The sequence below is a fragment of the Falco naumanni genome, chromosome 2 (assembly GCF_017639655.2).
Source record: "Falco naumanni isolate bFalNau1 chromosome 2, bFalNau1.pat, whole genome shotgun sequence".
NCBI lineage: Eukaryota > Metazoa > Chordata > Aves > Falconiformes > Falconidae > Falco > Falco naumanni.
The window spans coordinates 12,319,989-12,346,370 of NC_054055.1; positions in this window are offsets into that span (position 1 = coordinate 12,319,989).

Consider the following 26,382-nt stretch of genomic DNA (forward strand, 5'->3'; position numbering starts at 1 on the left):
TTTGTATCTACACACACACATATACATATAAATATGCATGTACATCTTGATTTGAAATAGCATACACTTTCAGAGAACAGTCTCATTAAAATAGAGTGCAAATAAACTTCACTGACAAAAAACCCCAAGAAACTTAGCAGCTCGATTTGCTACTAAATATCCTGAGCAGGTGAGCTGTGCTCTCCCAATAGCTACTTGTGTGGCTAGAAAAATGTGTGTACATATTGTTCTTCAGGCTTTCTGAAACTTGCACTGAGGCATGGTATGGTTACAAAGGCTTTCAACCCATGCTGAGAGCTCAGAAAGTCAGATGTAAAGTGAGGCATCCTAATCACAGGCAGGCAAAATTATTGTTCCTTTTGAAAACTGAAACTAGCAAAAGAGCTGCTATAAACATAGTAAGGAACTTTAAAGTTTCAGCTTATGGATGAAAAGCTTTTCTGCATGGATAGCTAAATATGTGTAAAAAAGCTTTTCTGTATTAACACCCACAGTAAATGAATGGGAGAAATTGCACTTGCTTTTTAGCATTCCAGTCTCGAGGTGGTGACTAAGAAATATTCGTAATTCATAGCTGTGGCATCAAAACAGTGCATATTGTGGTTCTAGCCTTTGCACTGTGAGTGGCAATCTCAGCTTCTGAGAGCAGATTATATTTTTGCATGGAGTGGGAGCTTCACATGCAGCAAATGCTACCTGAAAAAAAGCACCACAAGCTGTTGACCACCAGATCTCAGGTGAGAGTATCAAAAGTACACAGGGAAGCACCTACAGATAACCACATGTTTTTTAAACTGTAAGACTAAAGAGAACATTGCTAATATTAGCAAAATTATTTTTTTGCCCACTGTGACTTTAATTCTCTCAGAAATTACTGTATACTCAGTGCCCATTGATATTAATTATACGTTGCTTTTGTGCTCATCAGGATGACAACCGCATATGAAGTGCATAGACAAAAAAAATCGAGATCAGTCTCTCAGAGGCAATAAGTCATCTTTTGGGCTTCTCTGAAAATTGTTCCACTCCAGAGAATCTCAGCACAGCACCATGTAGATATAGCCATTCTCTTCCATTAAGCAGTTCCAGAAGAGGGGATATAATCTTCTGTATTGCTCAATAGAGGGGATGCTCCTTGGCATGATTTTGACCCATACCAATTGCCATGTCACCAAGCAATGCTCACATGTGGGGACAGCACAGGCCAGGGACTTTTCTCAACAGACTGCATGGATGGACCTACCCACTTCTGAGGTCAAGTTGTGCCATGACATACCCTCAGGACTAAGGAACTGGGTCTAGCCCATTTTATTTACTGGAACAGACATCCAAGTCCTCCTACCGAGCAGTGTAGGGAGGATGATCTGTTGAGAGGAGGTAGGTCTGAGGCTCACACAAGCTGGCTTTTATTGCGTATTCATATTGACTTCACCAATTTCTTTTCAATAAAACCGGGACAGTACTTCAAAGATTTTTGTGCTGATGAAATAATTTATTGGCTGTGAGGCTTTGAGATACTGTGTAGACACATCTAAACAGAGCCCGGTTTCTCTTTGGTGTAGGTTCTATGTAAGAGGAAGTGTGAGATTCCTTTAGTTTTCAAGTACTCCAAAAATCCACTGAGCACCTAATCTCACTGTTAAAAAGGAAAAATGTCATAAATCCTGTACACCTGCTTTCTGCTTTTAGCCACAGCTGTGTCATCTGCTAGGATAATTATGCTTAACCTTCATGTGAGAACATGCAAAGAAAATTTACAAGAATTATAAATTCAGGTAGAATCAGTTCCATGTCTGCCTTAGTGGTTGGGAGGGATTGTGTGAGAAAAAGGTATCTGAGCTGTCAAAAAAGAATGAGTATTTCACAGCAAAAATGTTTGCAAGACACAAAAATACCCGATCTGTTCATGGTTTGTTGGGTTTTTTTTCCATTTTTAACAAAAAGGAGAAGTGTTTCTGTGATGTTTGAGGAATGATTATGTTGACTTGTTGGTTTGGGTTTTTTTTAAAGAAAAAAAAAAGGGGGGGGAATGCTTAAAGCAGCAAATGGTTTCATGAATCATCAAATCAATGCCATCTTTTGCCAACAGTTTTGCATCTCAGGAGCAGGCAATCTCTAAAATGGTAGTACTGAAACCTTCCATCTGTAGAGGCATTTTTAGGGTGCCTTTTCTTTGCCTAGCCTCATATCTTCACAAACCTTGTGAGCACTCCCTATAGTTCAGCTCTGTACCTCTCTGACAGACTTATTTGAAATTCAGAAATAGATTAAACATCATTATTAGTCACTCACAGACACTTGCATTCACACAAATACAGACAGAGCAAACTTACTTCCTTAGGTAATGGGATGGAAAGATGGGGAGGAAATACATGTTTTTCATTTCCCCTTGACAAATCTGTTGACAAGAAAATTGTAAAAGGGAAGTGGGAGCTGTTTTCAGACCTTGACACCTCTGGGACCTAACTTAGCTATTGTATTGCTCAAAAATTCCTAGTGCCTCAGTGAGGCACTTAGCTGCCCGATTGAATGGCAGCTCATTGAGGAGACTGAAGAGGCACTGGTTCTTCTCAACAGTAATTTAAAGCATCTGCTTCTCTACATTGACTAAATAAGGTGCCTCGGGATGTCATACTTGTAGAGACTGATTCACAACATCTTGACACTGAGAAACAAAGATGCCAAGAACTAACAAGCAAGAAAAACTAACCAGAATATGTCTTAATATGGGCCTGAACTGGACCTGTATTACAAGCATTGCTGGCTATAGTGGAAACAATGAGACCTTTCAGGAATGTTTGTTAACTAAAGAGACAAAGGAAGGTACAGTGATACGATGGTCTTTGTATATTAGGTCTGTAGTCCAGCAACTGCAGGACTTGGGGGGTCAGTCAGTAAATAAACTGAGTGTCTAGTGCCAGCTCCTGGAGGTACAGTTGTGTAGCTGTGTGTGCACGTATATGAGGTCATTAGCAAATTCATTAACAAAACTGCCCTCAGCAGTCAAAGGCAGAAACAGGATCAGGCTCTCTCTGTTGTTGATGTTCATATAAGTAATGTTTATTTTTATGTAGGTGCCAGTACTCCAGCAGTAGCATCTATTTGACTGGGAATGGAGGAACTAGCGTCAGCTGTATTGGACTGGAAAGGTGAAATCTCCTGAGTTTTAGTCCCCCCAGCTCTGATTCTAAGAGAAGACTTACATCATCAAACCTTCAGGGACTTAAGGAATGCCTAGACCCAAGTCATTCGCTCCTGAAAACTGCTTAAATCACATTTGTAAATCACGTACTGTAAATCCCACTGGCATTTCTACCACCCTACCTTCTTCAGCACATCACTTTTAGTATGCAACTGACTTACGTAAGTTGACTGTGCGGCTGCAATGGGAAGAGAGTGTTTGAGATTGTCTGTTCCAGTATCAACACATGAATTTTGATTTCAAATTAAAAACACTTTTGAGCTTTAGATGAGTAAGAAGCTACTTAAATTAGGACATATTCAAACAACCAACATGTTCCTATCACCCAGTGGGTTAGTACTTTTTGCCATTGAGACCAAACTTCATTTCCATTAATGCTCTTCCTAAAATATTGAGAGATATTTCCTATATCTCTTTGCTTCAGCCTTTTGTGGTGAATATAACCTTTTCTCATATTAAAGAACACTGTTGATGGAAAAAATTACCATTGGCTTAAACAATTTTTCTTCATAATGAGCTCATGAAGGTGGCTCATGATAATTTTCATTCCACAGCAGAATAAACGTTGTTTATGAAGAACTGTTATTGATAAGAAAACAAAAAAAAAAAACCAAAATGAATTGCAATCTTACTTCTTTGTCTTATGTGTCATATACATGATGGTAGTGCCGTGTCTACAGCCGTGCAACAGGAAGAGAATAAATTAATTTCAAATTTGAAGATTTCTTTTAAAAAAGCCACTATTTCATAGGAGAGCAGTCATCTATAATCTCAGTTCAAGCTCTTCCTAAAAATGTGGGTTCACTACACCAAAGAAAAAACTTGATTTCCTTTGTGCTCTAGGATAATGCTATTTATCTGGTATGCCCCTTAAATTCCAGATTAAAAGAAATAAGAGAATGGATTGAGGGAACAGAAAAAACATAAAATGTGAACTTTACTCAAGGGTGTCTGGCTATTTGTACAAAAGGAAAGGAAATTTAGACTCTGCAACTACCATATCAAGTCACTGTGCTATTGGCAATCAGTTCAACAAGACCACTCCTTCACATTCAAGTACAGTCCAATTTTCATTTTTGACATTTTTTGACATTTCAGTAGATGACTCATTAAATACAGTGAGTACCTGGAGGCAGGGAGGCACTTCATTTTTTTTCTCTTGTCAGCCCACAATATTCTAAACTGTAAGGATGTTTAGTTCCAATCAGTGGATCTTGCTTACTTTAAAAACAAAACCAGAATGTTTCTTTTTCAAATTTATTTGTGAGAAGTTCACAAAGTTACCTCACCCTCCTTCTTTGATCAGAAACAGATGAGTTTCAGTAATTACTCATTCTTTAAAGAATATGGACCCCAACACTAAATGTTTGATAAAGACAACTGAAACGCCAAACTGAAGTTGGCTTTGTTATGTATGCTTTTGCTTCTGCAGCATTCACTGAAATGGGAAGAAAGAGCAACACAAGTGTCCAGATACGTGTGATTCATGATTCAGACACAATAGGTGGCTTACAGCTACTTATTGACTGGTAGATGTAAAACTAGGAGTTTCGCAGTATGGCAGTACATATTCATGACTGAACTGAACCACTTATATGCCATTCTGACCCCTCAAAGGGTCACTCTCACTACCAGCAGACAAAATTCTCATTTCTTCTCTTAAGTGGCACATGCATTTCATCCCCATCTCTCTGTAAGGAAATGACTAAGGGGGAAAAACTTTTTCTTTCAGGAAGCACTTAATGGAAGAATGCAATATAAGTAGTGAAAGAAGACTCTTCCAACATGATGTCAGAAGAGTGTGTGAAATTATAAACCAAAACATATCGGGGTGGGGATGGCAGACAGGGAAGAGGGCAGAAAGGAGTGGGAAAGCAAGGAGAGAAAAGTAAGTCAGTCAGTGCATAAATTTCTATTCTAGATTTAACTAAAGTGATGATGATTTGCACATCCTGAAATAAAACACTGGGAGTAAGGAGGGAGCTACCCAACTAGAAAGTTTGGAGGAGTAAAACTCGTGGCTGTTTTGTTATGTAGTAAGAGAAAGAGGCAGAAACTTTCATGTCATGCTTGGACAACTGTACAGTCTTTACAGCACTTAAAAAAAATCAACCACATTCAGGCAGGCCAGAACAGTAAAAAATGAGTAACCACACTACCTTCATAATGGGAAATGATAGTGCTCTTGAGTGCTAGGAAAAGATCAGAAGAGCCAATGATGGTATTTACACAGCTCTCCAAAAGCATTTTCAATCCAAAAAAAAGAGTTATATGTTGAAAAGCTGTATTTTTTAAAAAATTATGATCAAGAAATTATTATCACTGTATTGCCATAACTGAAAAAACTGATTTCAAGGTTGTCAGATTGCAACAGAGGATATAGACTAGGCATTGAAAGGGAAATTCAAATTGTAACTGCCCAGCAGTTGTGACCAAGGAATGATCTGGCTTGGATGATAAGAAGGCTCAGCTGCAGAAAGGGTTAAACTGGCTGGAAGCAGGAATGCCAGACAGAATTCCTTGCAAGGGAGTGAAGTTTCCCTTGGTGATAAGAACTGGCCTCAGCATTGTCTTGTAGACCATCTTGGAATAGGAGGGCTCAGGGGCCACCTTTGGGAAGTAGAACTGGCTTTTGGGGATGAACCCAACACTGCACTTAGGAACCCCATACCAACGGCCACAGGACTGGTGCTGGTGCAAGTGTATATGAAGAATTGGTTCATGATGCATCTTTACAGACTCCTTGTAGGATCACTTATGGCAGTAGGACTCTGTCCAACGCATTGTTCTGTTGGGGATTTTTTTTATTTTATTTATTTTTTATTTGTGCACAAACATGTTTGATGTGCCTCAAGGGTACAATAAAAATTCCCCAACATACAAGCTATAGGAAGTCAATTAAGAAAGTTCACAAACTGGCACAAGCATTAGACTGTGCAAGGCTACTGAACAGGTTCTCATCCAAACACCGAGGAAAATTGGAGTTGTTACTAATGGGAGAGATGATTCAACAATAACTTGGAAAAAGCAGAGAAATTACAAAAAGTACAAACACAAGCAAGGGAACTCAACATAAGCTTGTGTGAAAATACAAACAGAAACCAAGGGAAGATGAAAACACAAAATGGTGAAATCAAAGAAATAAAGTAAAAAGAGAAAAGAGAACAGAAAAACTTCTGCATATGAAGTCACATGCAGTAGTGGCTGCATGAAAACAATTGTTATGCCAAAGCCTCCAGCAAGAAGTATCTATCCATTAATGCACAAAACCTCAGAAACACTGGCTCAAAGGATGAGATTTTGCAGCCAGAGGGGTACAAGGTGGCTCTTCATTCTCCAATTGTTTGTGCTTTTGCTTTGCCTGTGTCTCTGGCCCTTTGCCAGCTGCATAGGAAGCTGAGCACCCAGCAGTCAGTAAGGAATCTACCTGGTCACAAAAACTTCCAAAGGAAAAGGAAATGAACAATCAGCCAGGCAAAAGCTGAGTCAAACAGCAGGGAGGAATGATTACATGCCCACAGCAGAATACTAAATAACCTGAATTTAGCCCTGCAGTACAGAGGCTCATTCAGAGGCTAACAGGAATGTCTCTTCTTTCAGCTACAGAGCACTTGACCCTAATGCTGAAACTGGAACAGGTAGCTATAGGGCTGGTGGAAAACAAAAATATCAAAGCACATAGAGAATTTTGGCTCTTCCACAATTAAAATACTAAAAGATCGCCAAGACTGGTTTGGAAGATATTGTCTAAGCATATTACATCTGGAAAGATATGAATGACTCAGTGATGTATGACCTGCTTCACAGAGTAACCAAACAAATGCAGAAAGTAGTCATTTTTACTAAAGAAACAGAGTCCATGACCTGGAAAACATTAAGGTAGCAGTTAAAGCGAAGCACTACAGAGAACTTACTGCTGAATGCCCTCTACTGACTCAGGACAAGTCCAGTAGGAAAAAGACATATTCTTAGTACAGGATTTTACAGACAAATATTAGCAATGTCTTCTAGATAAAGCAAGCAGCTACCTCACCACACACTGGACAACAAGAAAGAGATGGAGGCAATCAAAAATACTGGGATCCAAACTGTAGCAAACAGCCATGTTGCAAAAAACTCAGCAGCAAACCTTGTAGGGTCTCTGTTTGAGCAGATGATGTATATACAACATGTCAGTGCAACTAATCTGGAGATGAAAAATTTCCAGTGCATTTTGCTGGTACCCCAATCACCCTAGGGTGTGCTGTGGCTCTTCTCTTGTCCACACAGATGAGTTTTTTTCCAGGCAGATTCAGTGCAGGAGGTTGCCTTTTCCTAGCTGACCTTTGTTTCTACATTAAGTCAGGAGATGGGCATCAAGCTCCTAAGCCAAGATGCATTGCTAGATTTCAATGTTGAAACACTGCTGATCTCTCCTGGGATCTATGATCTGACACCCTTTTCCAGGTGAAAAGCAAGACAGAGGGTCTTCTAGTGCGGTAAATGCAGGCAATCAGAAAATTATTTCCAGGACTCTTAGAGACCTCAGGAAGCCACGGCTAGCTGAGGAGGCAGGATTAACACAGTTATCTCCTCACATGTAGCCATCTCACATAGCAGGGAAGTGGTGACATATGAACTGAAGACATACAGTGCATCTGAGGAGATGCTGTTGTGATATGGACAGAGGCCCTGCCCTTAGAAATGTGAAAAATCAGCAGACCTCAACCTGTAAAAAGCACCAAAGATAAGCCATTCTGAAAAGAAAAACATTTTTGTGGTATAGATCACAATTATCCTCCATAGTAAATGTATCCCTGCCAAGGAAATGCCATTGCTAGCAGGTCTAAGGGGAAAAGAAAACTAGACCTTATTTCCACAGTAAATGACACATGTTTACCCTCATGGGAATGAGACATTGCTGGAGGATATCTAAGTGACCATCGCAGGGAAAGCAGCAGTGTTTCAGCAGGACAAGTGTCTCTGGCTGTGCCATTTTCAGAGCAAGGATCTCAGTTTGCTTGGAATGACTTTGTGCATTTTCCTTGGAAATGGACACTTAGTCATCACCGCTTAGTCATCACCAGAGCATGGCCAGTCAAATGGTAAATCTGCATTCAGTTACAATTGTTAAAAGTCCATTAAATAACATGGTGGAAAGCAAAAGAAATACACTGCAATAACAGTCCTGAATGGAGAATACTCTCTCCAGAGGCTTTTCATAATAGCATGGCAGTTAGTTCAAGATACAACCCTACATGCAAGTGCATAACCCCAAGGGTACTTGCAGCAGACAAGTAGACACATACATAGATTAACGCTGGTTATGACAGACAAGCAATGGATCTCCCAGAACAACAGTTTACAGACTCTGCCAGGAAGAAATGACTCCTCCAAGAAAAACAGCACTGTGTTTGCTCCTGTATGCAACTCCTATTCTTACTGTAAATGCCATTTCTCTTTTGTCTTTCTTGGGGGAACTTGAAACAATGAGAAAGTCGCTCCCTCCACCTGGAAACAGAAAAGTACATCACTTTTGACACATTGCCTGGAGGCTCCTCTCATACCCGGTGCTCTGTCCTTCAGGCTTTGTATTTTAATTTGTATATTTTCTGTTTACTTCACAATAACGTACTTCTTTTCAATCAACATGTGCTCAAAGAAAGACAGAAAGACTTCTGAGCAAGTTTCATGGGTTTAGAGTTTGCAAAAGGTTTTAAGTTAGATATTAAGGAAATGTTGAGCCAAGAAAGAAGAATGAAGCCGTGGATCTCCATCACTGCAATCTTGACAAAAATAGGCTGAGCAAACACATACAGGTAGTGTCATAATGGTGAGTCTGATCTGGGGCAGGAGAATGAATTATTCGGCATCATGAGGTTCTTTTTAGGTCTGTCTTGCCAGCTTGGATCCTATGTAATGGATGTGGTTTTCATATGATGAACAGCCAAATCCTCATTCATGTCACAGCACAAAGCTGGTTTTGAATGCTCGGACGTGTTCCCAAGACTACAAAAGCAAGAGACACACATAGGCACGGAGGACCACCCAGCATGCACAGGCTGAGAGGTCCTCAGCCCGACCAGGAAGGATCACAGGCGCTCAGTGGTAATAGTTATCAGAAGAAACTCTCCCAAGGTGGAGAGGTAAATGCTCGGTACTCCCCTGCCTGTGTAAGGACAGCCTCAGGGTATGTCATATGCATGAAGAACTAGGAACAGCCTGACAACTCCACAGCTGAGCTCCCAACCACAAGGCTTTCTGTTTAGGTTTCCCTTAAGCAGCTGAGCTGCTCCACTTGGGCTGAGAGACAGGCTCTGTGGGACCCTCGGAGTAGAAACTTCATCCCCCTCAGTAATTTTTTTTTTTTTTTTTTTTTTTTTACAAAGCCTGTGGCACTTCACTACTTATGCAGGGCTTCCATGAACGGCTTCAAGTCAAGCATCCCAATAAGCTGGTGTGAGCAGACCTCTGAAAGCACTACTCTCAGGGACAGAAAGCTACAGTCTCCAGGTGCAAGGAATAAATCCTAAATCTTGCCTTGTCCTGCTTTTATTTTTCTATATGGGCTTAAGGAGTGAACAATTGCAGTTAACTTTTAAGGCAAAGTCCTAGAAGTCTGTCTTTCTGGATTGGATTTCTAATCCAGTTCATCAGTCAAGTGTGGATTTTATCTGCTAATAGTATGTCTGCCACGGGCAGCACATGGTTTATAGAACTGCCTGAGCAATGCTGTTGTCAGCAGCTTACAGACTCATTAGAGCATTGGCTGCTTATCAACTGTTATTTTCCAGCAGGAGTCCCTTTGTATGTCATTTAGCCTCAAACTCCTGTCTTGTGGTGAAGGTTTTCGTCTGATATCAAAAGGTATGAAAAACACTGAGGGAAAACCTGGCCTGGACTGATGGATTCACTGTGATTTTCCCAATACCCTAGCTTGAGACCTTCAACACATTTTGAAGAATCAAAATGAGGAAAAAAGGCTGGGAAGAGGCAGGTTGTATGACTAAGGGGACAGAAGAAGGTGGTGATATGGCTGCCTAGATCCCTATCTCCATTTCTCTACACTTTCCTTCTTTTCCTGGGCCTCACTTTCTCTCTCCTTATGTATTCCAACCCTCTGCTTTCTTTGCTGCCTTCTTCTTTTAAACATGGACTCTGATGGCCCTCAGTTCTTCTTTGGTGTCCATGACATATTTGGGGCTGAGACATGAAGGTGTCTACTAGTGATGCAGGGACTCCTGCCAAAGGGATGCTTGGTGGCCTGTCCTAGGACTCATACAGTCTGTAGTCCCTTCCCAGAGAAGGATTTCCCTAAACTCCTTCCAGTATCCAATCCACTGCATGGCCTGCCTTTATCTGTGCTCTCTGCTGAAAAGGACCATCTGTATCTGCAAGCCACTGCCCAGGTTTCTGTTTGTGCGTTTGCTTGTTTCCACCAAGAGCAGTACTTACCAAAATGTTAGCAAGTTTGATGATTTTTCAGCAATGCTCAGCATGCAGCAGCTGATGTTGTTTCCAGTGCCTAAAAGAAAGTTGATGCAAACTGTGAAAACCTACCAGCAGTATCTGGAAGCCATGAACCCATGATGAAAGCAAGCTGGGGTCTGATGCCTCCTCCTGCACAGCATGCCAGCACCCCAGCAGCACTGGGGCTGGGCAATGGGGACGATGTAGACATGGAGATGTGTTTACTGGTAGGGACTAGGGAGGAAATTGTTTGGGTTTTAATACATATCTACATTGGTAAGCTCTGGTTGAAAAGAATTATCAAGCACATTGGTCAAATCCATAAGTTCCCCTTCTTTTATGCAGTTATGGCCAGAAAGAAACCAAGCATAGCGCAGAGTAAAAATAGTGCATGTGTCACCCTGTGTCCCGCTGGCAAACACAGCGCTCAGATCTCTTTATCAAAGGTCACGTCACCTCCTGATCATGGATGAAAACCCACTCAGAGGAAAAAAGCCAACTGTACACACACCTACACTGAAAAATCAGGTGCATTAGTAGAGGAGCTCAGGAAGTCATCGCAATTGCTAATCAGGGCAGTTGCACCAGCCCCCTCCCACAGTCACACAGGTTTGGGGTGCTCGGCTTCCACGCTGTCCGGGCAGGGAGGCACTGCTCAAGTGAGGCAGCTGCATCGAACAGGGAGAAGGAGAAACTGGGGCTGAGTGATAAGAAGCTAGGGTTTAAGCCTCCACTGTTCAATTCAACAGAGATATTGAACCAGGGGAAAAAGCCCTTCTAATAATCCCCTTGGTGAATCAGGCTGTGGGTTTGACTTTGCCTATGGTAAGGACTAAGAGTCATCTATCAGGAATTGCTCTGATTTCTCATGGTGAACTCTTTCGGACAGTTCTTGCTGTAACAGGGATTGTTGCCCCCAATCCATGTTTCTCTTTAACCTCCTGCTGCTTGTTTTTCTGAAGGTTGAGAGTCACCCACAGATCCCGTCACAGCTTCCTGGGGTACAGTCCGAAAAAACCTATATCCTTTGGGGTTTTACTAAAGTACAGTCCTCTCCAGCCAAAGGACATCTAGGTCTCCTGGTGATGATATGGGAGCTTGTACCAAGACCTGCTGAGAGCATTGCAGGGCTGACACAAGCTTCACAGCAGCATGAGAAGCAGCTGGTGGTGGGGAGGGTATGAAGAGACAGCAATAATATGCATACGACTTCTGCACGCTTGAAAAGGGAAAATGGAAGGAGGCAATACTCTCCACGGAGATCCTGGCCTCTGGAGCACTTCAGTCTCACCTAAGTGCAAAGGCCTGTCACATCATTGCAGCTTTAGGAAATTAATGCCTTTGCAGCTGAAGACAGAATGGGAAACAGTCCATTACATAAAGTGCTGCTGATTACGGTTCTTTCATTTGCACACACACAAGCGACAGGCTGGTATGAGTGTGCCTAGAGCAGGATGTTTCTGCTTGTAAAATGTCCACTTAGCTCTGTTTAGATCCCCTCCTAGCCCTAAACACCAAGCTGACTTCTACCACTCTTGCTCAGAGGAACAATATAATGGAGTGTGACCTCTGTGGTAAAGGCAAGAAAAGATGAGAATGAATGTGCTAGTGCCACAAGATGAGGTTAACAGCAGTCTGGAAGAGCGGAAAGCAGGCTTACCTCCTGTGAAACACGATGTCTGATGGCACATTTTATTTTAACGTAAGCCTGTATTTGTATTCCTATTTTATTTTATCACCAACATACGGGGACCAGTGCAGGTATACTTACTCCTGGTAAGCAGTATGTTACTATGTAAACTACTCATTACTCTCAATGGCGCACCTTCCAGAATAATGTATTCCATTCATATTTATTGTAAGTAAGAGGATCAAAATTCAGACATGCATAATGATGAGGGCACTGTGAGCTTTTAAAGGTGAGGTCTTTCGTTTTAATGTGTTCTGTGTAATATACCTGAAATATTATTACTTGTTTAGGAACACGTGCAAGAAAACAGAACTGTTCTCTTAGTGTTAATGATCCTTGTTAGATAAAATAGAAAGCATCTTAAAAAACCAGAACCATAAAAAGGCATTAATATTTTCTTAATGTCCTTGAATAACAATCTAATAAAATTGATATAACTTTCTACTGATGGGGCTATTTTCATTTCTTGGGCTAAAAAGCAATGAGCCACGTACAGCAGCAGAATCTGCAGTCTAGGGAATATGCCCAAAGAGGTAAAAATATTTTTAAGATTTTAGGGATTAAAATGAGTGTTCATACCAATTTCAAACCTCCTCTCACTTATGGTGTAGTCTCCTGAGCATCAAAATACGCCTTGCCCTGCCTTGTGCCAACAGACCTATAAAAGGATCAGGAGGGACTGCTGTATGCTTTGATTTGAGATTGAAACAAGGCAAGGAGAAAAAAGCCTGCTTTTCTTCAGGACATTGAAGCTGGGAAAAATGCTTTGGAGCTCTACCCCTAAGACTGTGGCACACGTTGCAGAAAAGGCATGAATGATATTTTTGCCCAGGCCACCAGAAGGTTCAAAGAAGAAATGGCCAGGATCTTGCAATGACTAAAACCAGAGGTGAGGCTCTGCAGGGGCTTCAAAGCTTTACCCATCACCGCACGTCTGAGCTAAAGACAAGCCATGGGATGTACCTGATGCAGCAGCCCAGTTTAAGGGAAAGCTTTGCTTTTCTCACCAAACCCTTTACTGCGTTTCCACTCTATATTCAACCTTTGGATGGAAAATGAGAATGTTATAGTGTGTCCATTACGTCTAGCAGTTAAGTCAGCTTAATATATGTTATGAAGGTAAAGGACAGTAGCTATTTCATGCTTGACTACTTATTCCCAAGTAAACATCTTTATGCTGATAGTTTTTCAGGAACAGTTATGCTGAAATAGCTATTCCCATGTAACTGCTTAGCCCTGAGCAGTTGTGAATGCACAGCATTTGCACCAACTCACTCACAATTAGCTTACCTAAACTGGTGCAACTACTGTGGATTGGATCTGTTATGCTGGAGGAAAAATGTGCGGGTACAAGCTGTCCTGTGATGAACCTGTTTGTAAAAGACATGACAGTTTCAAAACAAGTTCAAGTGTTTTATGAACATTTCAGACTTCAAAAAGATACTTTCTGATTAAAAGCTTTTCCATTTAAAATGCACTAGCACCCCTTCAAACACTCCCAAGGCATCAGTGTGTTTTGAAAGGTGCTAGTATCCAACACAAGACAGTACGATACTTCCTTAGCCTTTACAATTTAGACTTATCTGAATAGTGTTAGGCTTTATCCCCTGACAAATATATGTAGCAGATAATCACCTCCATCAGCATAACAGAGCAAGATAGAGATCCCATAAGCCCAGATTTTGCATTTCTGCTTTCCTTCCTTTCCAGTTAATTATCATCTTTTTTTTTAATCAGCGTTCTGCTTCAAGACCCCAACTGAAAGTAAAACTCCTTTGGACATGATACTGTTCAGACATACAAAAAGGATTTTATCATAAGCATCAATGATTTTGCAGTCTTGCCTGCTGGGACTGAGCCAAAATATCCAGTTGCTGATTCCTAACACACTGATAGGGAAGTTAGGCTAACAGGGTCCTTCTCTGGTTAGCATCAATCCATCCTCTCTACCAACATCATTGAGATGGTTAATGTTAAAGAAAATGCACAGTGCTTTGTTCATGAAAGCAAATTAGAATTGTTAGAAAATGATTGCATTTTTCTCAATAAATGCTCATTTGGTGAAGCCAAACTTTTTTTCTCTTGTAGAAGAAGGTCTAGACAATGCAAATTGTCTAAACATCCAATTTCAATGCTGTTGGATTTTTTTATTCAGACAAAAATATCTTCTCTTTTAGAGGTTTAATTTGAGCCAAAGCATTATGAAATAAAATTTAGTTTTAAAAAGTGACTAAAACCCTCTAGATGATTGAGAAGACTTGAACGAACCTTTTGTTAATTTCTGTTCACGAAGAAATTTTCAGATTTTGAATCATCATTCAAATTTAAAGCTAGTAACTTTTTTCTACGTGCTGAAACATTTTTGAGACAGAAACATCAGCTTAAGAGTTAGATTCTCCCATACCTATAGAATAGAGCAGCCACATGAGAGAACAAAGAGATACCTGGTGTCTCCTTACTTTGGGGCTTGTTAAGGAAATGAGCCCTAAACAGTTAAGGTAAAGGCTATTGGGAAAGAATAAATTATTTTCAGGGAATCCCTGAAAACTTTAGCCTTACCTCACGTGAAGTATGGAATCTTCTTGAACTCTTGTTTAAATGTAATATTTAATAAAGGCACAATATCTTCCTCCTTTAAAATTGCCCTTAATTAAGGCACTGCTATAACCTTAATTATTTTATGCTCCTTAAGACAGCTTTTCCTTTCCAATAAGACACTCAAAATGTGGATGTCTAATGCTATGTCCAACTAGCACACAATTGTTTCCTGCCCCCAGAACCTGTTGGGAGCGGTCCATAGAGTCCTCTGTCTGCCAGGCCCCGCTTGGGCATTGCCTGGCAGTATGTTTGTTGGCACTGATCAGAACCACAGGCTGGGTGTACAGGTTACGAGGTGTGTTAAAAACCGGCTGGGCTGCCAGAGTCAGAGGGCAGTAATCAGTGGCCAAGTGGGCAGCCAGTAACGGATGAAATATGTCAAGGGCTGATTATCTTCATCAGTTACCTGGGTGATGAGGCAGAACAGACCCTCAGCAAGTTTGTGGATTAAGTTAAAGTGGAGGCATTTGATATACAAAGCAGTAGAGTTTCAATTCAAGAGGACCTTGATAAATTCAGGGATAAGACCAACAGAAATTTCAAGAATTTCAGCAAGAAATGCCAAGTGCTCCAGCTGGGGCAGAATAACTATCACAGCACAAGCAAGGTAGCATGCTGCAACGAGGCTTTTACCGTAGGTCAGATTCTATTGTCCACACTATTTCTCCATCCTCCCAAGGCCAGGCCACACTGCTCCTCATCTCTGCTATATCCAGGTTCTTCCTTCTCCAGGCTCCTCCTCCATCCAACCTCCTTTCCTATATGCCTCAGGGCTATTTAACCACTTTGCAGAATGAGCTACAGCTGCACATCATCCACGTCAATCAACCCACTGCCTTCAATGTTAATCAACCCACTGCCTTCATTCCTCTACATAACTCCACTGTTACAAATGTGAGTACATATGTTAATCTGATGGGCTAACTGTTGAACACCACCTGAGAGTTTTGGTGGACACAAATCTCAATATCAGCCTAGAGCATGCTCTTCTCACAAATAAGACAGACTGCATAGCAGTGTTATGTATGGAGAAGCAAGGCCAACACCGAAGGCAGGTATAAGCCTCCTCTCTTTGGCCTGGTAAAACCATAACTTGCAAAATTCAGTCCAGTTTTGGGTCTTCTGGTCACCCGAGAGATATGTAAGAGTTCAAAAGATGGCTATAAAGGTGGTCAGTACCTAGAATTCCAACAAGATGTTAGGAGAGCTGGGATTGTTTGGTGTAGTGGTGACCTAATTGCAGCCTATATGACTTGTAGGGGTGATAGAAACTCCTTTCAGTAATAGCAAACCATATAAAAAAATAGCAATACTCACAGACTGGGATATGGAAGTTCATGTTGAACATAAGAGGAAATCTTTTCACCAGCACTGGAACCTTCAGGTTGTCCAAGAAGGTGGAAAATTCTCCATTCTTGAAGGTTTTGAAGTCCCCTAGTAAAGCCACCCTGCTTTAATGCTGGTGATTTTTCAAGCTGGAGGTTGGAGAAGAAACCTGCAGAGATCCCTTCCAACCAACATTAGTCCTGCCTGGTTCTTACATAGCCATAGCCTAAGGTTTCATAGAGCTTTACGCAAATTTTGGTGTGGAGCTGCTGGTGTCTCCAGTTGCCTGCTCCACCTTTCTGCTGGTACTTTCTGCCTCTGCTGAAGACTCAGCAGAAAGAAGCTCAAGTCCCTGCCTTAGCTGCTGCCCCACAGTCACAGCGTGCACACTGAGAACCGAGGCCCAGGCACACACCTGGCTTCACCCACTCCACCAGGGAAGAGGCTGTAACAAACCTTTGAAGATAGAGTAAGATCTGCCACCACCACCTCTGTTTGCTAGGCCAGCCTGACCTGTCAGACCAGGCTTAACTGCATTTGAAGCACAGCTTTTTCGAGCTTTGCTGAATGGAGCTATAGAGCTGTTGTCTGTCCTTCCCATTTGTACAATTCTAAATACATGGTTAATGAAGATCTTTATAGAATGATGGTGACTGTACCTCTGGGCCATAATATTCACAAAAATGTGTTTGCTGAAAGGATTAGCACACAATAGGATTATTCTAGTTTTGTATCTGGCATGTTCAGCGTTCATCCAGTCCTAGGGACAGACAGTCATAGGAAAGGTAATTGCAAGATACTTGAGGCAGCAAAATACCATTTTTCTCAAAAAACGTGACAGATTACAAAATGGCTGATCCTGCTCTTTATGTGGTGATTCATTGCCACTTGTTATCAGAAACAGATTTACCAATTCACGGAAGTAAGGTAAACCCATCTTTTCCAATGGTACGCTATAAATCCTTGCTTGTCAGCTTTACTCTGAGCATCCTACAAGGAGAAACCCTGTTGTGCCCTCCCAAGCACAAGAGTTCTTTTACTCTGAACTGCAAACCTAACCTTCCCAGGAAATACAAACAGCTCGATGCACTCCAGAAAAGCAAGTTAATTTATATCCCATTTGACAATATGAGTAATCATTCATGTGACTGCCAAGTTGGATGACTGCTGCTCTCATTTTATATCTTAATTCAGTACCCAAAACATTTGTGTGGAGGCAAGCAGTACTGACAAGGTGGGTTTATCTGCCTTAGATAAGCAAATGGAGTGAAAGAACAGCTGAACTGAAGAAATAAGCTTGTCGAACAGACCATGAGACTGTCCAGCACAGGTGAGCATGCCCCTCAAAGCCCAGGTACAGGTCTGTTGGTAGAAGCCCACAATCTCCTTTACTGGACTTCTTTATGCTGCTGCCTTTACACACAGCACAGCCTGTGGGTGAGGCAGCAGCCCTCCACAGGCACACCTATGGTATGTTGGGTGAAGGCTTCGGAGATCAGCGGGCATCCTGAGACAAGGGCTGCTCACCTGGGTGCCTCACTGGTGCACTCACTGTCTTTGCTGGTTTGTCAGAAGGAGAGGGAACGTCTGTGTTTTGATGTTCCATTCACTTGCAATGCCAAGTACCTTCAGATCAGATTTCATATAGTGCAAGGACAGTAATCAGGCTGTGGTGATCATGTCTCATTACCAGAAGTGGTATCTCTTGTCTACATTGTTAGTAAATGTATATTCATATAAGAGATGGCCTGTTTAACCCACCATTATTTTTGGATGTGGATATGATTTTTTATTTTCCTCAGTGAATAAAGACAAGCCTGATGTTGGACACACAATGTAATGTTTCCCTAAGAATATCTATATGCAGGACAGTAAGCTGCTGAATACAGAAGACAGGGTGATTGTAACCTTCTGGGCTCCAGCCCTTCTAAAGCAAACACCCTGTGATCGAGAACTTCAGTGGGATTTATCGGACTTCATGTGTCTATCTATGAGCCAGTCACCCTCCCTCAGTGTCCCAACAGGAAGGCAGAAATGGGTAATTCAAGGGCACGATTCACTCTATCCTGATGCAGACACATAAAATAAATGCATTGGTTGAATTACCAAAGTTTTTGTTCCTTTCCATTCCATGGAATTTACTATAATGACTATTCCTAGCCCTGATGTGGGCTGTGTTCCCACTTAATAACAGGTAATCTGTTTGCAGAAAGAACTTCAAACTTCGGCTGTTAACGACATTTATTTATTTTTTTTTAGAGATAGGAGACATACAAGCACAAAGCATGACTTCCCATTATAAGATCTGAGATTTACCTCTTTGTTCCAACAGATGCAATTTTCTTTGCACAATACCCCATGTATTTGAGCCCCAGTAGCCTATTTAGAAGAGTTTCAGTTTTCCTCAAAGTAATACCTATGCCCTGGCTGTACCTGTATCTTGAACAGCTCTCACAAAGATTTCTGACTCTCTAAGTAGACTGGAAATCCTTTAAGTACATTCTTTCCTTTTTTGAAGTTTATTGCAAAACTACTGCTTCTCAGAGGCATGCTGGCTGTCTTCAAGATAAACTCTTACTTTGTCCATCATGGTTCTCCTTGCAAATCTGTCCAGCTTGTATTTTGCAAATCCTTTCTTAGGATGTGTGGTTTTGTTTTTCCTTTGCAGATTTGGTATTATCTTGCTGATCTTGCAGTCCACTATGCACTATTCTGTTTTCCTTTTGAACAGCTACTTTTTGCAGCCTGACAAATTCTGATTGCTTTTCCTAAGCTTAACAATAAAGCAACTTTAGTCGTTCTGTTTCTCTTTTGAGCTCCTGATACCCCATCTCGGCTCAGATTCTGTAAAACATCAAAAACTGCATATTCAGCTCCGAAATTTCAAATCTGTTATAAATGATGCAGCAGTTCCTCCCTTTCTTTTGGCTTCTCCTATCAAGTTGATATCTTTTAAATGCATCATTCTTTCTCAGAGCACAGTACTCTACAAATATCTGTGACTCTCTAGCTGTCATACTCTTCCTCACTTAAATAAGGCTATTAAATCTAGTGTGTTCAACCCATTAATGTTAAAATAGAAATAACTACCTTTCACATGTCTTCCTTTCCAGAAGGTCTATCTGTATTCACAAATAGACAAAATTCTTGCCAGTGATGTTTCCAGTTGGCAGCATTTCTGGAGAATTTGAGGTGCCTCAGGGTTTTTACCTTCTGCTCCAGTTTCTCAAGTCGTATCTTCTACTTTTCTTTTTCCACCTCCACTACTACCATGTAGTGTGGCTAATGTGATGACTCACATGAGCCTTGTTTCAGAGTACGTATCTCTGATGAGTATTCCGTACAACAAAAGATGAATGAACAAAAACTGGAGAAAAGAGCTTCAGAGAAAGGGAGAGGGAGGAATTTTCATGCCTCATTCTTTGTCATATCGTTCATCAATTAACTCTAATAAGTCACAGTTCAAAAGCAAGATAAGCCAAACCTCTTAAACGTTCAGTCAGCTGTACAACCCAGAAATTTCCATCTCTCTACTACAAAGGTAGAGTTTCTTTCTGTAGGGTTCTTCCAACCTCTTTTCTAAATCAAGAGAAAGTTGACGTGGTTGGGAATTACTGTTCTCTGGGCCAGACTCAGACAGGATATGCTGGGAAATAGAAAGGATGCTTGTTTCACACAGTAAAGAAAAACCCTGAAGAAACATGTTACATTAATTTAGCCCTCCACCTAAGCCGAATGTCTTTTCCTGTTTGTTTTAATTCATCAGTTAATTTTTTCACAAAAAAGCCCACAGATTACTGATTTGGGGGCAGAGGGAGAGGGGAGGAATTCATGCCAATGCCACGAAAATGCAAGGTTGTGTTGTATCAGCTACATCTCACTGAAATTATACTATAAACACTAGGTTGTATGAATTGCGTGTAAGTGGTTCATTTTTTGTGCAATGAAGAGAATCATCCAGATCATCTGTTTTGAGATGACCTCTCACCTTCTAGATTTTGCAGCTGGGGCTGTAGTAATTGGTCTAATGAAGGTGTCTGGCCTCCTTCAGTGTTGTGGAAATCATCAGTGAGATGCATTAGGTTTGGTGACTAGATCAGCCTGGGCGGTCTTGGTTGATTCAGAAACCAGGCTGATATTTCCAGGAAGAGAATAAGAAAACATTTAGAAGTAAGAGGCTTTCTGATGTGAAAGAGACCTCAGAGACACACGTCTTGCAAGTCTTTGTTGCATCAACATCCTTTTTCACCTGTCTTGAATTAGCTGCTAATATAGATATGCCCCCAATGTTTAAAGTTCTAAGTAAAATGGTGTTTCTCCATTTATTTTAAACAGTAACAGCGGTAACTCTATTAATTCATGATCACTATTTTTCCTAGGATGTAGCACACTGCATTTCTCAAATGAACCCACCGAACTTTTAATTTCTGGAGGCTGAAGACTTTAAATTTCTAGTAGGCTACAGTGAAATTCACTAAAACTACTATCACAGCAAAGAGACAAGGAAAAAATAGTCACCATACGAAGGAATAATTGTTATTCAAGAATTGTGCTAGCAAAGTAATTTATAAATGAATGAACACTTTGTTCCCTGGAACATTATAATAGATGTAATGTTTTCTTTTTCAGGTGTCACCTGATGGTCCATGAGGGTTACATGACTGACTGCCTATACCATAGGCACAGAGAGCTCTAACTCCAGGGCTGTGTCACCACAAAGTGGAGGTCTGTAGAGTATCCCTTATCCCTTCACTGGGAGTAGGACAGCTCTTTTGGGGTGATCCTGTGCCTGAACTACTGAACTGGGAGACACCATTTGTACCAGTTTCTGAACGTGAGCTGGCAAGTCATTATTGTAGTACATTGCCAGCCTTCTAGAGACCATATTTGTGGTAGGAGTAAGGCTACTGTCCTCAGCCTTCTCAGCATGGAGGATTTGTTCAGACTTCATATATTTGTGGGAGATAGTTCCCTCTGCAGCAGTGTTCTTTAGGGCCAGTTTCTTTCCAAATAGATGTGCTGCCACTCTAAAGAAGCAAGGTACCCTGGCTTGCACACAGCATGGTGAGAGCAAGGCTGTACTGTTACCAGGCACAAAGTAGCAAGTCCATGCCACCTTCTACCACATCATGTAGCTTTACTGGCTCAGGTTCTTCCTAGTTCTGTATCTGTGCATTGCTTTCCAGTTCCTAGTGAGGATATGGCCAAACATGATTTGTGACTGACTACCATTTATCTCCAGGTAGTGGACTCAAAGGCATGTAATAAGGTGCCCCTGTTGACAAGCCATAAAGCACTTGCAAGTTGTTCACCAGATATCCAAGCTGATTCAATCACATCCCTAAAATAAGGCAAGTCTTGCTTCTTCCTCCTCTGCTGCAAACCATGCACTCACTCTCGTGAGTGAGCACAAAGCCATTGTGCTCACTGGAACATACTGTAATCCACCTGGCTTGCTATGATAGCAAAAGAATGTCCACCATTTTTAATGGGTGATTAAACGTTTAAAGAGCACCAGAAGTGGCTGGCAGAAGAGAAGCAGCACAAATGTGTGGCCTGGAGGGAGAAGTGGGACTTCCCCTTTTTGGCAGAAGTCAGCTGTTATGTTTGGTAGAAACATAGCTCTGTCCAAGACTGATCCATGAGGCTGAAGCAGCTGTAGATGAAGAGAGAGGATGACAGTGAATAGGTATGCCTTATAAAACCATAAGGAAAGTCTCCAGCGATAGACCACATCAAGACTTTGTTTTCATCAACAGAGATACTGATCTGAACAAAGATGCTGCAGCACCCCAGGCCACTGTGCTTCCAGCAGACAAACCACAGGTACAGTCAGACTCAGAAGCCAAATAGCTCTCCAAAGGAGCAGTTACAAATCTTTCAGATATTTGGGGGAAAAGGGTTAGAGTGCAGTTTTTGTAGCAACTTGTGCAATATGGCATGTAGAGTGGACTTCAGATGTTTGGGATCAGGAAAGCAGGAGAAACTATTTCATAAGTTTATTCATTTTAATGCAAAAAAAACAGGGCATGGAAAAGGGTGTTTGCTAGTGGCAATGCTGTTGTGAAGGTATTAAGAGGAGTTAAAGGTAAAAAACCAGAAAGGCAGCAGGCCTTCCCCTCACACTTCCTCCAAAAATGTAAGTTTTTGTGAGTTTGCACAGATTTCAGCAAGACTGACATAAGCTCTCTCCCCCAATAGTGCAGTGTAGCCTGTAGAGTTTATGTCTTGATGGGAAAAGCGTTACTCCGCTGCACAGAACACTCAGCACAGTGGTGTCTATCCAGGACTTCCCACACACATTATCAGGGCAGAGCCACACTTTGCATTGCTGGTTCCCTTGTGCTTTGTGAGCAAGGTAGATGTGTCAGAGAAGCCTTTCTGAGACCTCTGTTAAGGAGGCATTAAAATAATTGGAGGTTTCTAAAAGGGATTTGAAGGGGTGGGAGGAGCATGGGAGAAAGTGTAAAGCTGATGAGACTAATCATTAGGTTCATATTTCAGATTTCAATGACTTTCAATATCTGTTGATTCTCAGCTCCCTTTCAGCAGATCCACCTTATTAGGAAGGTAAATTACTGACAAGAATTGAAGAAATTGTTATGATGTACTGCTACAAAAATACTTTGTGATTAGCATGAAGTGAGTCATGTATTTTTCACAGTGTGGAAAAAACTTTACCTGCCTGAAAATATTTCCTTGTTGCCTTGTATAATCCTTTTGGCAGTACAATCTAACACAGGAAAGCAGGGTCACACTGTTCTCAGACAACTCACATATTTCAGCTGTCTCCTAAAATCACCAGCTCTTGGTACCTTTAATACTTAGCACAGTGGTGGAGGGAGACACTTTCTGCAGTGTACCTAACAGAGCCTTCTTTGGCAAAGGGAGAATTACAGGTAGGTTGAGAAATTATACCTAAGAAGTTGTAGGTCAGTTGACTAGAGTTCTATGGCATTCATTGCATGGTTTATATCAAAAGAACAGCGTAAAAAGAATTGTTCAGACCCTCAGGACATAAAATGTTAAACAATCTCATGTGGAGGATCTCTTCCAAAAGTGTGAGACTAGTAAATCCTTAATGAAAGGGGTATCCTGCAAAATAAAGGTAACAGCTCAAAGGTTCTGAAGGGATATGTGGTACAGTGCATGCCAGTCCTCAATACTTGCGTTAGTATTCTAATAATCTTCATTCTTGAGCTTGCTGCCTACAAAGAGTAGAAGCAGTTGCTTGGTGCAGTTCCTATCTGCTAACATGTATTTTCTGTGGGCAATATGGCACTATGGTATAAAATTTCCATATAAAATATCACCATTTCCACAATGAAGGTGTTCACATCCTTTGGCTATGCATTCCTGTAACAACTGAATTTAAAACTTCACTGTATCACAGCTTAGTTGCATTTTAATGTCTTTTTGTTAACTAATGAGGTTCAAGGTACTGATGAACCAAGCCCTGGCGGTGTAATAACTAGCTATCAGAGGAACGGAATCTCACAAGGTGAGACTGATGGAGTATTTAAGAGTATTGGTTTTTTGCTTGTGCATCCAGATTACATTTTTAGTGAGGCGGATTACATTTTATGAGACTTTTTATCTATTTTTTTCCCAACTTTTCCCCCCATAGTTTAGTTAGTAAACTTCAACTGCTTGGCCCTGAGTCAAAGCACAAGGACAGTGTTAAGGTGTAGGTTACACAGTGCAACACTAGTGCCTAGAGGAAACAACACTAGTGCCTGCGGCGAATGAAGAGACGGGACGCAGCTTGATGCAAGCAAATGTCCATTTATTGTACAGAAGCACGAGGTTTTATAGACTTTCAGAAGCTGCGCGTTTTAAACAGATTGGTTCTTGAAGCTAAGCCTTGCATACTAGGCAATCCCTGATTGGTGGTTAACTGCCAGCAATTAACAGCAAGGTGTTATCTTTCCCTGGCGCCATCCTTGGCGCCATCCGTCCCCCGCCCCCCTGTGCTCTGCAAACATGCCTCATCATGTTAATTGTTGTCTAGACAAGCTCGAGCAAATTCCCCTCAGCTAACTGATTGCCGCGCATGGTCCCAGTTTGCAGCCCGCTCCTGCAAGTGCCTAGAGGAAAAATCTCCCAGTCCTTAGTTCTATTTCCAGATATCAGTTATCATACGCCATTGTGTTGGTTTTGGCTGGGATAACATTAATTTTCTTCATAGTATCTGTTATGGGGCTATGTCTTAGAGACAGGTGTTTTTGTTATTGCTGAGCAGCGCTCACACTGAGCCAAGGGCTTTGCTGCCCCTCACCCCACCCCAGCAGTGAGGGGGCTGGGGTGGCACAAGGAGCGGGGAGGGGACACGGCCGGCACAGCTGACCCCCCTGACCCAAGGGATGTTCCATACCATATGGTGTCATGCTCAGCGTATAGAGCTGGGGGAAGAAGGAGGAAGGGGGGGACATTCAGAGTGATGGCGTTTGTCTTCCCAAGTCCCCGTTAGATGTGACGGAGCCCGGCTGCCCTGGGGATGGCTGAGCCCCTGCCTGCCCGTGGGAAGCGGTGAATGAATTCCTTGGTTTGCTTTGCTTGCGTGCGTGGCTTTTACTTTACCTATTAAACTGTCTTTATCTCAACCCATGAATTTTCTCACTTTTACTCTTCTGATTCCCTCCCCCATCCCAGCTGTGGGCAGAGGTGAGTGAGCAGCTGTGTGGAGCTTAGTTGCTGGCTGAGGTTTAACCATGACAGCCATATTCTCACTGCTGCATACTTCTATCCTTCCCCAATCCTCTGCTTGCATTTAGAAAGAGAAAGCTACTTGATTTTTAATTCATTCTTTCATTCATTTGAACCCAAAAATATCCTGAAATGGTACAAAAAGAAATATCTGTTTAAGCATTCATTTTTGTCATCACCACAAGCTGTGGTGATAGCACCCCTACCCTAGACTGGGTACCACCAAAATATACATTAGTCATACTGACAATGATTGTGAGATGTCTTGAAATGTGTGGCAGTGTGAACAGGTACTTCCAGCTTCACTTCAGCATTAAACTATAACATTTAAAAGCTAATGAGCTAAAAAGGAATGAATGAGAAAATTAATACTGCACTGCAGAGTTGAGCATTCCAGAGAAACTTCTCCCCTCCATACCAGGGCTAATTAACGTGATCTATTCTAATAAAAATAACCCTAAGCACTACTTATTCATTTTTAACACCCTGTATTCCAAGTTAATGTGTCTTTGTAAAACTACAGAATTTGAGTAGTTATGAATCATGCCACTTTAAATAGCACTTTCAATTGTGCAAGAAAATCCAAGGACACTGATTTTTCAAGTGGTTTATTGTATTCATATTGCTATTAAGGAGTCCGGGTCGTTGTTCTTCTATCAAATAAATGCTTTTCTTCTTGTACTGGTGCATGTGGTTTATGTTCCCAAAAGAAGACTACAAAGGTTGGGCCAATTTTTGCACGACTTTCATAGTCCATGTGATCTTACTGCAGTCAAAAGGATGGCACAGGATGTAACTCGTAGAGTTTTGGCCTACTCTGATAAAAATACCAGCAGCGAGCAAGAGATTTAATGATCACCACAGAATACAAATTGGCCAACTCACCCTAAAGGGAACTTTTTCACACTCTAAGAATAAGAATACAACTTTCAAGCTGAAATAAACTTGCAAGAAAACTAAAGGGAGTCATGAGACAATGGGTCACACCTAACCACTCTCACATTTATAGGCACTGTGCTTTTCTTAGCGGATAAATAACAGCTTACCGTCTCTTTATTCTGCATTCATAGAATCATAGAACCATTCAGGTTGGAAAAGACCTTTAAGATCATCAAGTCCAACATTAACCCAGCACTGCCCAGTCCACCACTAAACCATGTCACTAGGCAGTGCATCTACGTGGTTTTTAAATATCTCTGTGATGGTGACTCCAGCACCTCCTTGGGCAGCCTGTTCTGATGTTTCAACACCCTTTCAGTGAAAAAAAAATTCCTAATCTCCAATCTAAACCTCCCATGGCATAACTTGAGGCTGTTTCCTCTTGTCCTGTTGCCAGTTGTCTGGGAGAAAAGACCAACCTGTACCTGTCTACAACCTCCTTTCAGGAAGTTATAGATAGCGATAAGATCTC